Source organism: Rhinichthys klamathensis, unplaced genomic scaffold (assembly GCF_029890125.1).
Source record: "Rhinichthys klamathensis goyatoka isolate OS25496 unplaced genomic scaffold, OSU_Roscu_1.1 h1tg000110l_1, whole genome shotgun sequence".
Lineage (NCBI taxonomy): Eukaryota > Metazoa > Chordata > Actinopteri > Cypriniformes > Leuciscidae > Rhinichthys > Rhinichthys klamathensis.
Window position 1 is genome coordinate 2,087,929 of NW_026606648.1, and position 17,804 is coordinate 2,105,732.

At 38.7% G+C, this 17,804-nt stretch overlaps 1 protein-coding gene across 2 annotated transcripts in view; it reads right to left on the bottom strand.

Annotated features, from left to right (window-relative positions):
* Positions 1-17,804, bottom strand: part of eya1 (EYA transcriptional coactivator and phosphatase 1) — an 88,532-nt gene that overhangs the window by 65,763 nt on the left and 4,965 nt on the right. For both annotated transcript variants that reach the window (XM_056254123.1, XM_056254122.1), the window contains exon 2: positions 8,366-8,433. The gene's annotated coding sequence lies outside the window, so the exon portion shown is untranslated. The remainder of the gene's footprint in view (positions 1-8,365; positions 8,434-17,804) is intronic.

Here is a 17,804-nt window from a genome sequence, read left to right on the forward strand (position 1 = left end):
AAAGTTGTTCTTCATCAGCTGCAGAGCTTTTTGAATGACAATACGGTTTTTGATGTTTTTCAATCAGGTTTTAGAAACTTCACTCTACAGAGACGGCACTCTTTTTTATGATGTTTTAATAGCCATTGACTCAGTTGACTATGTTGTAGTAATACTTTTATATTTAAGGGCTGTGTTCGATACAGTTGATCATGAGGTCCTGCTTTCTCAGCTAGAACAAGTTGTGGAAATCAGAGGAACTGCTCTGATTTCAGTCATACAGTGGCTTAAAAATAGAAGCTTCTCGATCAGTATAAGAGGATGCCACTTGGGTGTGGTCCCCCTGACCTGTGGGGTCCCCCAAGGCTCTGTTTTGGCCCCTTAATTGTTTTCTTTCTATATGCTTCCTTTAGGGTTTACTTTTAAAAAGCATGGCTTGTATTATCATTGCTATGCAGACGATACACAACTTTATTTGCCCCTGAAGCACAGAAATGGCTTAGTCTCTTTCAGTGCCTGTCTTTCCGATGTCAAAGCCTGGATGCCGTCAAATTGTTTATATCTAAATGAGAGTAAAACTGAAATCAGTGTGTTTGGCTCTTCTCAAAGTCCCAAACATTTCTCAATTAAATTCTGGTGTTTTATCTTCTTCAGTTAAATGGTGTGTAAAAAACTTGGGCGTCTTATTTGATAGTGCACTTAAATTTGATGAGCAAATTAATGTAGTTGTCAAATCAAGTTTTTACCAATTAAGAGCGCTGGCAAAAGTGAAGACTTTTCTTTCTTTTAAGCACTTTGAAACTGAGATTCATGCTTTTATCCCTTCTAGAATTGACTATTGTAACTCCCTGGAAATAAACAATTCTTCCCCATGTAAATTACAAATGGTCCAAAACACGGCTGCAAGACTTTTAACCGGTGTTCGCAAACATATTACTCCGGTTTTAATGTCTTTACATTGGCTCCAAGTCCGCTTTACAATTCATTTTAAAGTGATTCTGCTTGTTTTTAAATGGCCTTGCCCCTCTTACCTTTCTGACTTGTTGTGTGTACACCATCCAGTGAGAAAGTCAAAGTTAAAATCTAGGGGTGATCGAACCTTTGCCATAGCCGCACCTAAACTTTGGAACAGTTTACAGATCCATATTAGAACTGCACTAAAGGTAATTATTATTATTTTTAAAATCAAAGTTAAAAACATATCTCTTCACTCCAGCCTATAACTGCACCAATTATACTTCAAACATTTTTGTGTTTGCATCTGTCAGAAAATGTCATATTTCATTTCAGCAAATGGAGGCACATTAATTGCTCCAAGTGTTCTTAAAGGGGCTAGAAAACACATTACCATAATTGAAAGTCCATACTGTGGTAAAAATAACTCTTCTCGTGTTGAGCTAGACCCACTGGTGCCTTTTGCTGTCTGTTGGTGAGAACTAAATATATTTTCTGCATTCTGAATGGCATTCCAGTCCAAAGTGTACGTGCCAGTAGTTAACAGTGTATGATCATAAATAGTTTTCTCAGCCAAAGCATTTTCAAGACTGAGATGGGCCTTGAACAAAGGAAGTGCAACTTTCAGAGTTATTAGCGGGTTTTATCCTCTTGCTAAAAGAACAAAGTATTAATTTGAAATCGATTTCTGGCAACATGATGGTGTTGTAATATTGCAAAGTCTCAACACTGGGCCAAAATTATGTCACTTGGACCACCTGTTCCTGGAAAATGTCATCACCCTTAAGCAGTTCCGGCTGGCTTCCAAAAAGTAAACTTCTAAACTGCTGTCTTTGGTCCTGGTTTGTGAGTAAGCAGGCAGCAACAGCCACTCTAAGTTTGTGAATATGGTTAGAGGGGTTACATAAGTTATGGACGGACCCTGCACATGTCACTCAACATCCGTGTGCAGCAGTAACGGGTATTTGCCCAATTTAAGAGCTAATGAGATGAACACACATGCTCACAGTTAAAATGTGAAACTATTGTGAGCTCCTTAATGTTCTGCATTTGATACTATCGACCACAACATTATTTTGAATAGACTCGAAAATAATCTTGGCATTAGTGGAATTGCATTGGCACGGTTAAAATTATACTTATCCGACTGTTACCAGTTTGAACAAGCAAACGAAGAGGTGTCATATCGATCACAAGTTCAGTATGGAGTAACGCAAGGCTCAGTACTAGGACCATTGCTTTTTATCCTGTACATGATACCCTTTGGAGATTTAAAGGTGCTATATGGAACTTTTAGCGGCCTCTAGTGGTGATGTTTCAGATTGCAACAAGAGCGCTCGTGCTCGTGTGCGTGTGCGATCTCAGGAGCGAGCATTCACTACCGGCCACACGGAGACTTTCAACGCAACGGCGAAAGCATCACACAACATGCTGGAAACTCATGTAAACTCCCACTGCAATGTTACAATAATAGGCTACTTTTATCAGCTTGACGTTGAACTAATGCTCCATGCTCGTACCATGATAACGTTACATTGACTGCATTTAGCCGACATGTGATGTTATCTAGCATAGCCTACGGCATTTCAACTATTCGTGTATCTTTCACAATCAACAATGTCAACATAGGTGAATGTATAATATGATAACGAAAACGGTTAGTGAACTAGACTGAACAATGTCAGTGTAACAGTAAGACAGTAGGAAGTAACATTACTGTACTGAACGTGTCTGGAAATGTTTATTATAAACAATATGACAGTGGGATGAATTACGTTATAGCGTAACGATCTATAACGTAGATCTAGTACATAAAACAAGTATCCTAAAGCACCTTTTCTTATCCTGGAACAGTCTTTTGTATTCATTCCATGTCTCATGTAGTTTACCTTGCTATTTCATTTGAGTTTACTAATAATTCAAAAGCTCTGCCTATGTTGATCCGTGTTTTCGTCCTGAGTCGATCAGAATCACGTTTGGCCTGACGAGCTTCAGCAGATAAAACTTTGTTTTGTTTTTTATATTTATGTGGAGTTAGTGTTGGAGTGTGTGTTGTGCTGGAGGCAGGTCGTTTTGGGGTGTTATCAGACTCCATGTCGTCAGCTGCAGTGCCGTCGGTCACATAGACTGTATATAAGGAGAGAGGCTCGGGAGCGCATGCACGTCACATCCGATGGATTTCGCGGTAAATCCGACCCGGAGACTTCACATATAAATATGAATATTGGCCTTCAGAGGTAATAGCAAAACCCGACAAGTGGATCATTGTAATGTGTGATTACAACCCCTTCACACACAGGCAATAAAAAAAGGATTCATTTTAGAAGAAAAGTTCCATATAGCACCTTTAAAGCAGCACTAAGTAGGAATTCCTTTTTGTCAAACAGCGACCCCTAGAGTCGCTGTGAAGTACTTGTACTGTCGTGAATAGCACTCACGCAGAGATGGCTCGCACTCACGGCCGGATCCCCTCCCCCTGTACACCGGTACCTGTTCAGTAGGATGGACGCTGTAACGAGTGGAAATAAGGTATGGCCCCAACACCACATGTATACGGCGCCGGGTTATTTCTGTTTGATGCTCATTTTATCAGAATTTTATCAGATCTGTTTTTTGCCGTAAAGCAATTCGTTACCTCGCGAGACCTGATATCACACGATATAACACTTCCTAACACTGGGCGGCTCGCCGGCCCAAAGTTGCAAGGGTGGTTTTGCGGCTCACAGGCACCAGGGGGGTGCAAGACGACCACCATTCAACACGAAATCAGTAATATAAACATTACAATGACTCCAAAGCTGTTCGGTTAAGGTAAAAAAGTTACTTAGTTCACCTTTAAGGAAGCATGGCATTAGCTTTCACTGTTACGCTGATGATACTCAGCTCTATATTTCTTCACGCCCCGACGAAACTTACCAATTCACAAAATTAATGGAATGCATAGCTGATATAAAAAAATTGGATGGCTAGTAATTTCCTACAACTTGATTCTGAAAAAACAGCTATTCTAATTATTGGACCAAAAACCTCTGCATGTAATAATCTAGAATAATGTCTAACACTTGATGGATGTTCTGTGAAGTCTTCGTCGTCAGTTAGGAACCTGGGTGTGCTCTTTGATACCAATCTTTAATTTGAAAGCCACGAGCATCTGTAAAACCGCATTCTTCCATCTTAAAAATAACTATAAATGCGTTCATGACCTCAAGGCTAGATTATAATTGTAATGCTCTACTGGGTGGTTAATATTCAAACGCTTAATAAACAAACTCCAGCTAGTCCAAAATGCAGCAGCAAGGGCAGTATTAGCCCAGTTCTGTCACACTGCATTTGCATTTTAAAATCTAGCTAATTACTTACAAAGCATTAAATGGTTTAGCTCCCAGTGCAGTAGCTCTTAACGCATTATAGTCCTTCACGTCTATTGTGATCTTAAAATTCTGGCCAGTTGATAATACCTTGAATATCAAAATCAACTGCTGGCGGTAGATCCTTTTCCTGTTTAGCACCTAAACTCTGGAACAGTCTTCCTAGTGTTGTTCGGGAAGCAGACACACTCTGTAAGTTTAAATAAAAACACATCTCTTTAACCTGGCATACACATAACACATTATCAATTTCTATAATTCCAATCATGTAAAATGATTATTAGGCTGCATACATTAGGTCAGCCAGAACCGGGAACGCTTCCAATGACATCTGATGTACTCGTTGCATCCTAAGAAGAAAGGCATCTACGCTAATATTAGTCCCTCTGTTTATCCCGAGGTTTACCGAAGTATGCCGGATCTGGGCCGTATACAGATCAGATTAAGGACCTGCGCCTAGACAAGGCCACAACGCAGCTCTGAAGCATCAGCAGAGACCGTGTCAACTGGGCTATCCCCTGCGAAGTGTGTCGACAAACGTTTTTTTCCACAAAAAAAAAAACTTTTTATCCTCTGTACAGATGAAAGCATTATCAAAATGATTCCCGTTCACATGGATCCACAGAAATGACTAAAACGCTGTATTATGCAGGTCAGACAAGTAATTTGGCGATGTCACTTTGTGAAGAAAATATGCATTCAAACGCGCATGGCATGCCTATAGGCTAAACACGTAATACGCATACACATGCTGTCACCGTTTTCACAGATTCACTTTTTTGAAGTTTACACAGAGATGATAACGGTATCGTTTTCAAAACTCATTTTCAAAAACTTGCACTTTGAAATCTATTTCAAAGTTTGCTTTCTCATGCCACCAAAACACCATTGTCGTGCAAGTGAACAAAACACATTAAAGGTTTTCTGTTTTCAGTTGAAAACGGTGTCGTGTAAGCGGCCCCTAAGTTAATAACCAATTATTTTTAAAATGGAAATTAATCAATCAAAAACTTACTTAAGATGGACAATGACTTTCTATTCTAGAGCTGCTGTACAGCCAAAACAATCTTTGTTGAATTAATTTCCTATTATCACTGTAAAGCTGCTTTGAAACAATCTGTATTGTAAAAAGGGCTACATAAATAAAGGTGACTTGACTTCAACTAGTTTAATATTAATGAGGATCTGTTGTCTTGTGAATTTTGAAAGTCTATAATTCCATTCATAGATTTTGAAACAGTGGGAAATTAATGATCATAGCCCAACAAGTGAATTTTGAAAGTCTATAATTCCATTCATAGATTTTGAAACAGTGGGAAATTAATGATCATAGCCCAACAAGTACAACATGAAAGAATGGCAGATTTTTTTTTTAGATTAACTATTATTTACCCACGTCATACCAAACTATTTTCAAACTATTTTTTAGACACAAGCTTTTGCAGAGTGAATAAAAATCAGTGAATAATAAATTTGAATATCAGTCTTACGACTAGAATTACTATAGAATGACATGAAGGGGTATAAATAATGACATTTTTTTATGAACTTTTCCTTCAAAGATGTATAAAGATAGTCTTAGACATTATAGTCTTAGAGTTTCAGTCAGTACCTCTATAATATGTTAGTCTTAAGTCTCATTCTAAACGACCCACAACATAACTAATATCATGTACAGTATTAAGAGTATACTTTTTGATGGTAATGGGAACAATAGCCAAACTCAAATATTGTAATTCTTTTGGAAAATGCACAATACCAAAATGCTGCATATAATGTCTGCATGTTTCACGTAGATCATAATACTCCTTTAAGAGCAACATAGCTGCTCACACACAATTTTATAAAATCAAAGTTGAAATGAAACTAGTGCAATACTTCAAATCCACAGCTTTACAGCTGTAAGTGGTAACAGTAAAATAACACGCACTAATTCACACTCTGCCTGGTGCTGACTTCAATATACCCACATTTTGTTTGTCCACACTTTGCCGAAAACGTTCTCTGTGACTAGATGGAAATGACATTTATTATTTTGGGCAAACTCCCGTTTTAAAGACTAAATGTAAAGAGAAACACAGTCATTTCCAGCTGAGAGAGTCCTTGGTGAAATCACTTCACACTTTGAGAGAGGTGCTGACAGTAGGGATCAGGGCTGCGTAAGTTATTCCAGAGGTCTCAGCAGGATAGCAAATGATGTGACCTAAACAAGAAGCCGATAAGCCTGTGACATACAGGGAAACAATCCCTGCTCTACCTCCAGCAATATATTCATCCACACGAGTTGATTGCTTCACGAAAGGCCCCAGGGGCCAGTAGAGGGGGTCATCGGCAGGCCCACACAAAATCTACTTTTCTCGTATTTTCTTTATTAATTGTAATGAAAAGTCTTAGGAATTCTGCAGATAGATAAATCTGATTCTGCGGTAATCCGCACCCACGGAATGTGTATGGCATAAAACCATTTAAAAAAAAAAAAAATTTATTATCTATATACACTCTTAAAAATTAAGATTCTTTAGTGTCAGCTATGTTTCAATGAAGAAACTTTAACATCTATGGAATCTTTCCATTGTACAAAATATTTGTTAAAGTGAAAAAAGATTCTTTGGATTTTTAAAACGTTCTTCACACTAAAAAAAAAAAATTAAGAACGGTTCATTGAAAGGTTATTTGGGGAAACTAAAAATGGTTCTTCTATGGCATCGCTGCAAAAACCCTCTTTTATTTTTAAAAGTGTACTATTATAGTTTTTTTTTTAAGAATTATATTTTTATATTTTCAGTTTCCATTTTAATTTTAGTTCTTTTGTCATGTGCTTTTGTCATTTTTATTAGTTTTTCTTTTTTAAAATATTTTTCGTGAGATTTATTTTACCTTTATCTAAATTAACAAATATATATTTTTTCATTTATAGTTTTCATTTTAAATTGAGTTTAATTTTTAGCTATTTTGTTATGTGCTTTTGTCATTTTTATTAGTTCTTTTTTAAAATACTATTTAGGTTTAATCTATTCTGATTTTAGTTTTAGTTTTTATTCAGCAATTTTAGTGCTTCAAATTAAACGTATTTCAGTTAGTTTTTCATCTATATTTTATTTATGAACAAATACATTTTTAATAGTTTTAGTTTTAGTTAATGATAATGATAATAACTCTTAGAGATCAATGTCAATAAAAGGTTACAGTGTTCAGGTTACAAATAATCAACAAGGCATTTAAAGCAAAGCGAAGACACTCTCCAAAAACTGCTGAAAATTTTTCAATAACTGTCAAAATTACAGAAGTGCAAGTAAACAGCAACACTGCAGGAGCGTATAGCTTTTTTATAAAGAAAAAACACCAGATGACATAATGGGCATGAGATTGGAGGCTTGGGGCACTATATCCACATTGACTTTACACACCTATTTAAAAACAGCAGCCCTTCACACCAAGTTTAACAGGAAGAGGCTGTAAAATGAAATGGCTGAGACCTACAGTATTTCATAATTAATAGTTAGCGGCGAGGGAAAGAGGTCTGCAGTGACGTAAAAAGGTCAACAATAAAACGTTGACAAAATAGTCATCAATCTCTCTTTTTACATAATTCAGGATAATTACGAACTGGATAAAATCAGTAGTGGCCAGGAGCGAGGCACGGTAGCAGTGATTACTTTGACTGTACTCGTTTCCCTGCTAGCAAAGAGTTTCGTCAGTTCCTACGGTGGTCTCTTGCTCAGTAGGAGGCCACACCTGCAAACCGTAGAGTAAATTACTCTGCAGGCTCACTTGCCCTTGTCTGCTACACTGTGCTAACTCTATTGTCAAAAGCTTAATCACCACCACAAGATTTATATCCTAGGGTTAACTCGTGGGAATGACTCAATAAAGCTGTGAGTTATTTGTTCTTTTTATAGTCAATTACGTCTCTACGTTTAGAAGTAGCAAAAGAACTTGCAGCGATACACCAACGTCATTGCAAACGGCACCATATTTAAATATTATGAAAAAGGGATTAGACACTTGGAGAGTAAAACAACTTTATGGCAAAATAGAGGGGCAGAAAAAAGATTGGCACTTACCTATTAAGCGATATTATTTAGCCTCAGCTCTCCTTGACTTCGGTAGGGGGTGGAAACCACTTATAAACCTAGGTGAAACACAGTAAGAGAGCAGTTGAGTCATTTTCATGTGTCCATCATACACGTTTTAAATATTTTCCTGTCATTGACAACGCTTCCTTGCCATTGACGAGTTTTACTAAAATGTCCTGCACCCTGTATCGCAATGACATATTGGATTAAATCCAATAAGAACACATGAAATTTCTCCAAACCAAGTTAAGGTTTAGGGTTTAGGGTGTAGGGTAGATTTAGGGGTTAGTATTATAGCGTTGTGTAGGCAATCAGCATTGTGATTGACATCAGAAATGAAATCTTTTAAATCGGCTGCAGGGCAGAGTTTGTACTGAATTTGGGAGAGAGGAAAAAAACACACACACATCCACTACATATTGAATTTAATCCAGAATATGTGCTACAGGCTGAAGTGAGGATAGGCAATCCATGTTTTGACTATTATACGGCAGGGGGCGCTATATTACACATCTTCTGAAATAGTACAGAATGGCTGCATCCGAAAGCTTAAAAATACTGCCTTCGGAGGACACATTCCAAGGTAGGAAGGCATCAATGCACGTCCGAATTCAATGTTAGCTTCACTTCCTGTCTCCTGAGATACCTTCATCTGATCGATTTTTGAATCCAGCAAAGATATATCCTTTGTTACCTTTGATATCCCACAATCCTATGCGTCCCATTCGGTGACAGTTAAAGATGGCGTCTGAAAGTTGCGGTTGCTGGTCAGTTTGTGTGTAAATGTACGTTTTGAACCAACATTTTCCACTTCCAATGTCATTTCTAGCAAGAGAATACACTGAGATTGGCAGATTTACATTTTCGTGAGGTACCTTCGTGCACAAACGCTGCCTACAGAGTCATTGTTTATAAGGCAGCGAGGCAAAAAGTCAGCTGCCTAAGTTTTCGGATGCAGCCAATCTCCGGCTCCAAAAACAAGCAAATAAGAAGCAGAAACAAGCGATAGAAAGGCTGTGTCCAAAATCGCTCCCTACACCCTCATTCACTATTCACGACATTAGTCCAATAATATAATCCACTTTAAGGAGTTGAATGAAAATGAGCGAGTGAATTCGGACACTTTGAGTATGTATAAACCTTAATTAAACAATTTAATAATCAATTAAAAACGAATTTATACCTGTTATGAGGATAGCAGATGAACCCAAGCGCAGACGGTATGCAATCACACAACGTTTATTATAACAGAAAAACAGGGGAAAACAAAACCCACGAGGGGGCAAAACAGAGGCAATACAAACGAGGGATAACTAAACTACTGTAGATAACACTTGACAAAAACTAGACTATTAACAAACAGCAAATACAAGATCAAGACGTTCTTCTAAGACAAGGTACTCACGGGTAGACTCTCACAAAGTGTGACACAATGAACCGGCACAGGACAGCAAACACAAGGGGATAAAATAGGGGAACACTAATGACGAGGACAGGTGAAGCTGACTAGACAATAATGACAAGACGAGGATAACAAGGGGGCGGGGTTACGTAACAAGACAACACAAGCACATGGCCGAACACAAAGCCATGTGCTTGCACACAAAACATGAGTCTGTCATGATCCTGCCCCAAGACTTAAAGAAAGACAAGAACTAGATGGCAGAATCATGACAGAACCCCTCCCTTAAGGAGTGGCTTCCAGACGCTCCTCAAGGGACATCAAACACAAGACATGACAGGCTGGGACATCGACACAAACCAACAAAACATGACAAAAAGCAGTTGCGGCATACACGAAAACACAACAACAGGGTTAGGATGCAACAATAAAAATAACAAATACTGTCGGGGGTGGAGGAACATGAGAGTTCATGGGGGGTTGTCCAGGGTGCATAGGTGGAGGAACATGAGAGTTCATGGGGGATAGTCCAGGGTGAATAGGTGGACAGGGGATCCTGGGTCTTTGGGACGAGGGCTGAGGACGAGGAATCCGGGCAGACTTGGATGGGGAAACACAAGTAAAAACTTGGGGGGAACAGTCCGTGACTGAAAAGTGGCGGGCGTGACAGGAAAAACAGGTAACGGAGCAGGACACACGACAGGGGGTGTAGTTGACGACCGTGGAGAGGAGAGAGGCCATGCTGCAGCAGGCTGCAGAGCTGGAACGGGGTCACAGAACTCCGCAGTAGAACCAGAACCAGCGCTCCTCACATCAGACTCGGAAGTAGCGCATCTCACATCTGAATTGGGAATCGCGTCTTCTGCAATCGGCTCAGGTACAGCAACCCGTGCAACGGACTCAGGAAGCATACTCTTTACAGCTGACTTGGGGGCAATACTCTCAGCAGCTGCCTTGGGAACAACACTCTCCTCTTCTGTAGGCACAGGACTTGTGGACACGACAGGTTTGAAAGGGACCTCTAGGATCTGGACTAGACTTTGGAGGTAATCGGACAACGTCTTTGCGGCAACGACAACAGGCATCTCTTGACGAGCTGAAACGGACTGCAGGACTGCATCTGCAGCTTGATCGGCCACCGCTCTCACAGCAGGTGACACCGTAACAGGTTCAGGGTCAGCCCTCTCAGCCGCAGACTCTGGAATAGCCCTTTTAGCACCAGGTTCAGGAACAGCGCTCAGAGCCGCAGACTCGGGAACCACGCTTTCAGCAGCAGGTTCAGGAACAGCGCTCACAGTTGCAGCGGCAGGTTGAGAAACCATCGCAGACACAGAAGACGGTGATGGGGAACAGGAAGCTCCCTTCTTCCTCCTCTTTCTCTTTGGCCGCGGGGCAGAGACCACAGTCGGACTTGTGACTGGTTGGGGAAGCTCAGCGGGAAGCATAACAGGAGCTCGGAAAACAATCTCCGGTAGGGTAGACTCAGTCGAAGAGGACTCCGAAGCCGACTCCCAAGATAAACGTCTACCCCGTTTACCACGGAGACTGCTAGGAACGGTTGGCGCCTCGGGAGATGTGGTGGAACGAGCCTGGTCCCCAAGCGTTGCGACAGCAAGAACGCGACCCTCCGGGATCGCGGGCAGCACGCCAGGTGGTGAAGACATGGAGGAACCCTGCGACCCCTTCTGAGACAAACAGTCCACCATCTCATGGAACGGGCGGCGGACCAGTCTTTCTCGTTCAGCCAGAGGAGGGGGAGCATTGAGACCCGTGATGAGGTAGCGATTGAAGAGGACATCAGGTAAGAAAAACCTCCTCTCATTCGCTACCTGAGCATACTCCCTCAAGGACCTCTCTCCCTGAGGAGGGAAAGGAAGCTTGCCCATCTTCATATCAGAAAAAGTGTTCTGCCACCAATGTTAAGGTCCTCCGAATGGTGGTCGACAGAAGAAAGCATTCTGTCTGCTGGGTTCTGCGTTGGCCGGTTCATTCTGTTATGAGGATAGCAGATGCACCCAAGCGCAGACGGTATGCAATCACACAACGTTTATTATAACAGAAAAACAGGGGAAAACAAAACCCACGAGGGGGCAAAACAGAGGCAATACAAACTAGGGATAACTAAACTAGATAACACTTGACAAAAACTAGACTATTAACAAACAGCAAATACAAGATCAAGACGTTATTCTAAGACAAGGTACTCACGGGTAGACTCTCACAAAGTGTGACACAATGAACCGGCACAGGACAGCAAACACAAGGGGATAAAATAGGGGAACACTAATGACGAGGACAGGTGAAGCCGACTAGACAATAATGACAAGACGAGGATAACAAGGGGGCGGGGTTACGTAACAAGACAACACAAGCACATGGCCGAACACAAAGCCATGTGCTTGCTCACAAAACATGAGTCTGTCATGATCCTGCCCCAAGACTTAAAGAAAGACAAGAACTAGATGGCAGAATCATGACAATACCTGTATGATATTACGCTGAAGCCACATTGGACTAGCGGTTTGGAAAATGAATGGATGGATTCTGTGGAAGCCATCTTCAGGTCAGACGTGGGAATTCACTCAGCGCACAAATCTCACAGTGCATTATGAGTATTCTCTAGCTCTAGTATTCTTGAGTGTACATCAGTTGTACACTTGTTATTGTGGTGCATTGTAGGATTGAACGAGTGCACTAGAAAAACTCCACTATGTTTTTGGACACCACTACAAATGGCTGTGCCCTCAAATAGTGCCCAATTTAACAGTATAAGGGCGATTTCGGACACAGGCCTGATTGCTTACGCACATATAAGCTAATCCGATCCTAAAACATTCAACCGCACATAAATAAAAACTGCGTTACACCATATGATATGTTGACCCAGGAAGAGGCAATGACTGCACAAGCTTTAGAGGATCTACTCAATCTATGTTTTAATCATCCAATCCGGATTAAGTCTGACAAAAACATGACTTTCTCAGCGTTTTGTTTTAAATGTTGCTTCTTTTTTTTTTTACTTACCAACATTCAAGTGCTAATAAACAGAATGAAGCAACAATACCATCAAATGCTGGTGCTGGCAACAAGTTTTTAAAAAAACGTTGGTGGGGAAAGAGTTAATATAGCAGATAAAATATTAAACTCTGTTTTTAAAGATGGGAGTCATTTTAGCTGGTTAACTTTTATCAGAATATCACAATTAAGTGAGCATGACTTAAGATAATTTCATTACTTTGGTTCAAGCGGATGTTGACATTTTTCCATGTCTACCTTCTGACATGAAAAATTTGGCAATTCATAAATAAATATTCCAGGTTTGATTAATTGATAAAAAATTTAGTTTTTGAACTTTCCATCCTGTTAGACTTTCGTAATATCCCTTGCCAGATACTTTGCTTTGACTGCTTCTTAAAAAAAAATGGATAGATAGAATGACATGACAATCATAAAAACATATCAAACATCAACACTGGATGACAGTAATACATAAGGAGCAATGTAATAAACAAATAAATAAATTATTGAGGTATTCAATAACAAAAAAATTACATCATTTTGGGTGGGAAAACAATAGCACAGAAACAAAAGAGCATTAGTAATGGTTTTGATGAATTACGTGAGGAATAAAATTCGGTCAAAAACATTTTTAAACCGTTAAAGTTCAAAACGTACAGAAAAAAAGGAATGAGTTAGTTGCAGATGGCAACTTGGTCATGATGAGTTAATGGAGTTCATTTCAGAGAGTTAATCTGTAGTAGATTAAAACAAGTGACTTAATATTGTATAATCAGTTTGTAAAAGCCCCAGGTTTCAGAGTAGAAATAAAGCTGAAACCTCAGCCAGAGCGTTCATAACCTGTAAGCATCCATCTTAATCATTCACTACATTAATGGCCAAAAGTGTTTGCAACACTCAGTTCATAAAGAGAGTAGAACGCTTAGTTAATTCATTGATGCACTCAAGAATCAGGATCTGTGTAAGAGAGAGAGAGAGAGACAGAGAACAGCGATCTGGCTGAAGGGATGTGGTCTGTGTGGAGATGTCAGGAGCATAATGGCCAGCTGAGTCATAGGTTATAAAAAGCTGTCATTAGGGATTTCAACCCACTGCAACTCATGACAGTGGAGTAGTGAATTATTTATTAAGGTGGAAACTTAAGTGCCCCTAACTCAAGGCTGCCTGTTTTTTTGTGTTTTTTTTTTTCCTTCAGGCTTGTTTAAACCGCTTTGCCAATAATTGTCATGTACGCAAGTTTTAATAGGGATGATTTATTAGCATGACATTCGTTGTTATTTCTTTGCTGCCAACTAATTTTGTTACATAAAATAATAAATGAATACATTTAGAAACTATGCCTTTACGTTGCTGGATGTGATTAACATTGAGAGATGTGGGTAAATACATCCAAACATAAAATTAAATGAACTATTTATTTAAATGAGAAATTCATTTTTATTACATTAAATTAAATTTTTCCATAAGTTCTTGGCAGATATTTTCTTACCAAAATAACAGAAAAGTAATGTGTTTGTGAATATTAGAATAAAAGTGGAAAACTAATTTCAAGACTATTAATAATATATTATTTAATCAGTGCATTATGTAAATGATTTATAATAACACTTGAAATATAATACAACATTTTACTACTAAATATAATAATAATTGTATTTAACAAATAAATATAATAATTTATATAAAAATATATTTAAATAAATAAATACATTTTAGAATTTAAATGTAAAAGGTGATTAAAATTGCAGCTGCATATCAGAAGATGTTGTTTTTGATCATTCCGGCCCAATTTAACCCATGCTATCCCAAACACCCAGTAATCGCTTTCCAATTTTACATGTGTGTGATTCATTTCTGTATTGGGGTAAATGCACAAGTATTATTATTTTGTTGTTGTTGACAAAACCCACAAAAGTTTTCACATTGCTCTCATTGCCTTTTGATTGCCAACTCCACACATATCAGTCAAGGCATTTGCTCTTTGTTTTGTCCGTAGTGTATGAAAATGGTTAAAAATCCCATGGGTCAGTGAAAACGATCTGTTCATTCCAGTTGCCTGTTTTAAGTCAGTCAAAACATTCCAGACTTCAAAAGGGGGCTATGCCTTCTTAGGCCATTTCTGTGTCCCCTTCTCAATGGCCCAGGAGGGCTTGGTTATTTGGATAAATTAATTTCTGGAGTCTGCCTGCTATTGCAAAAGCACCACATGTCTGACAGCAAATTAGTCTCACTGAAACAACAGAGACTTTAAGACTGAAATAAAACACCACAGAAGGAAGGTGGCACGGACAATACAGCGACTTGAGATATAACACAATATTGAAATGTACATCTGTCGTGGGTATGTGTTTTTTTCCCTTACCGAACATTATAATAGTAGTTTGAAGCAATTATATGTGATCACTGATCACATGGGTGTTAAGCTAAAACTAGGACATGTAATGGATACTGAATTTCTCTTGCTTTGTGCAAATGCTCTGACCTCACCTCAAAAATGCAGAAAACATCACTCGAAAAACATCCAATCGCAATAAACATCTCACACACTCAAAACTTGTACCCTTAAGGCCCGTTGGACATTGCTTTAACAATAAGATAGCTCTAAAATTCATTCTAAATAAAAGAATAGCAGAGTCCACACCACAACTATAATGGCCCCGAGAAACGGAATTATTGGAATCACAGAAAGATTTTTTTTCGAGCTGATCAGCAATCATGGTGCGTTCACGTGCTATGGAAAATATGATATTTTCCATTTGTGAACTGGTATTTACCAGTGTGTTGCGTTCAAGTGCTTTTGTTGTCGTAATGTGGTAAAAAGATGGAGATCCAGACCTGTTATTTAGCTAAAACTATTTTAGATTGCTAAGTCATCTGCTACAGCAAGAAAATGATTTATCAAAACTCAAACGTAAATAATATATGCTGTATATTTTCTAGATCATGAATAGTACATATTTTTACCATTCACAACTCTTGCGTTGCTCTCCGCCATTTTGAAAAGGTCAAAGGTAATCTCATCTCGGCAACTCGTGCATCAAAATATTCTACGAGTTGCCCAGTGGAAAATACCACATGAGGGGGTGTTCATGTGCATTTTCCATGTCGGCTTTTGGTATTTACCATAATTACCATAGCACGTGAACGCACCATCAGAATCCATCCTGCTTTAAAGAGCTCGAGTTTTTAAAGCAGAAGACGACAAAACTGCAGCGCGCTTAAAATAAACAGAACATTGTCCTGGTGTGGATGCTAATATAGTTATCGTTTTAGTTCTCTAGTAATCGTTCTTGGTGTGAACAGGCCTTTAGGGGTACAACAGCTTGTCACAGGGGTACCTTTAAAGGGACATCTTTGTACCCTATTTACCCATAACATTTTCAAGCAGTACCTAAAGGGTACATATTATTATAAAATACTAAAATGTACTTTTTAGGGGTTGATAAGGTACAAAGTATAAGGTTACATTTACATGAGAACGATTAACTAAAAACAGAAACGTTTTTCCTTTGCGGTTTTTCGTGTACAGGCGACAACATTGTCAAAAGGATCCCCATTCATTGTATTATGCAAGCCAGGCCAGTTGGCGATATCACTTTGAAAATAAAAACTATATGCACTTATAGACTGAACACGTAATACACACGTGCATGACGTCAACATTTTAAAAAATGCAAGTTTTTGTAGCTTACACGGAAACGATAACGGTATCGTTTAAAAAAATTTGCACTTTGAATCCCATTTTCAAAAGTTGGCATTTTCAGGCCCCCAAAACGCTGTTGTCGTGTAAACGAACGGCCAAAACGAACAATACGTTTTCTGATTTTAGTTGAAAACTGTCAGGTAAACGGCCCCTAAAAGTGTAGTTCACAACACAACTGTGGGTATCATGTCAGTGATATAAACTGATCTCTCCGCCATTAATGTGCTCGTATCAGTGATATATAGCTACTCAAAAGTCTGAATCATATCAGTTCTTAACGACAGAAGTTGATGAAAATGTCTTCATAACATTGACGCAGACTTAGAGTGGTGCGGAGCAGAGGTCTTTAAGAGCGGAGGCCTAGACCTCAGCCAACACATGAAGACAATTCAAGATAAATGGAGCATGCTATTTTCACAGTACATGAAAGGCTGCCCAAGGACACTGCTCTGAAAGAAAGAACACAGCTAGCCAGTAAAAGCGGAAAAAGAAGAAACTTCAAAGTAGTACCAAAACACATTTTGATTTAGGATAATTCATTTGATGAAATGCTTTGTGGGTCTTGGAATTGATGCAGTTACCACTCCAAATGCTTAAAGTGTATCGCTCCGCAACACGAAACTACACACCGTTTGAAAATAACACCATATATTAGTCTTAATGATAATGTAACGTAATGGTGCATAATGCAGATAAAGGGCTGAAAACGTAAATTACAGTTGGAAGTGGGTTAAATCTAAATTTAAAACTGGCATGCATTAGCAGATGACACAAAAAAATTGAAACGGCTGTGTCACTATGAACTGAGCTCGTATGAAGAATATTCTAGTGTGTGACAGTGTCTTACACAACAGGATGCAAAAATGAGTGGAAGCTAAAATAGGTGCATTTTGAGTATATAAACCTGACATGATTAAGCATTGATTAACAATGTTTTATTCATTTCCATTAGTGGAAAGCAGGTAAGTTGTGCCAATTTGTATTCAAGTTTAGTCAAGGAAAAATGAGAGAGAGCTAAAACAAATATGCCTAATTATATTTTAGGATGTCTGACATCTACTGTACTTAAATAAATAGAACATAAAATAGGGTGAGAAATATAACATCTCAAAATAAATTATAAATAACTAAATATAAGTGGCTCGGAATTAAGCATATTTTCTGAAAGGTACTTTCATTTTAAGAACAAAATAAAGAAATTAAGGTTGCAGGGAAGTATGAAATCCTTCAATACATACTGTAATATAGTGGGGGAAATCTATAATAATATTTTTAAAGGTAGATTTCTCTTTTCAGTCGTGCTC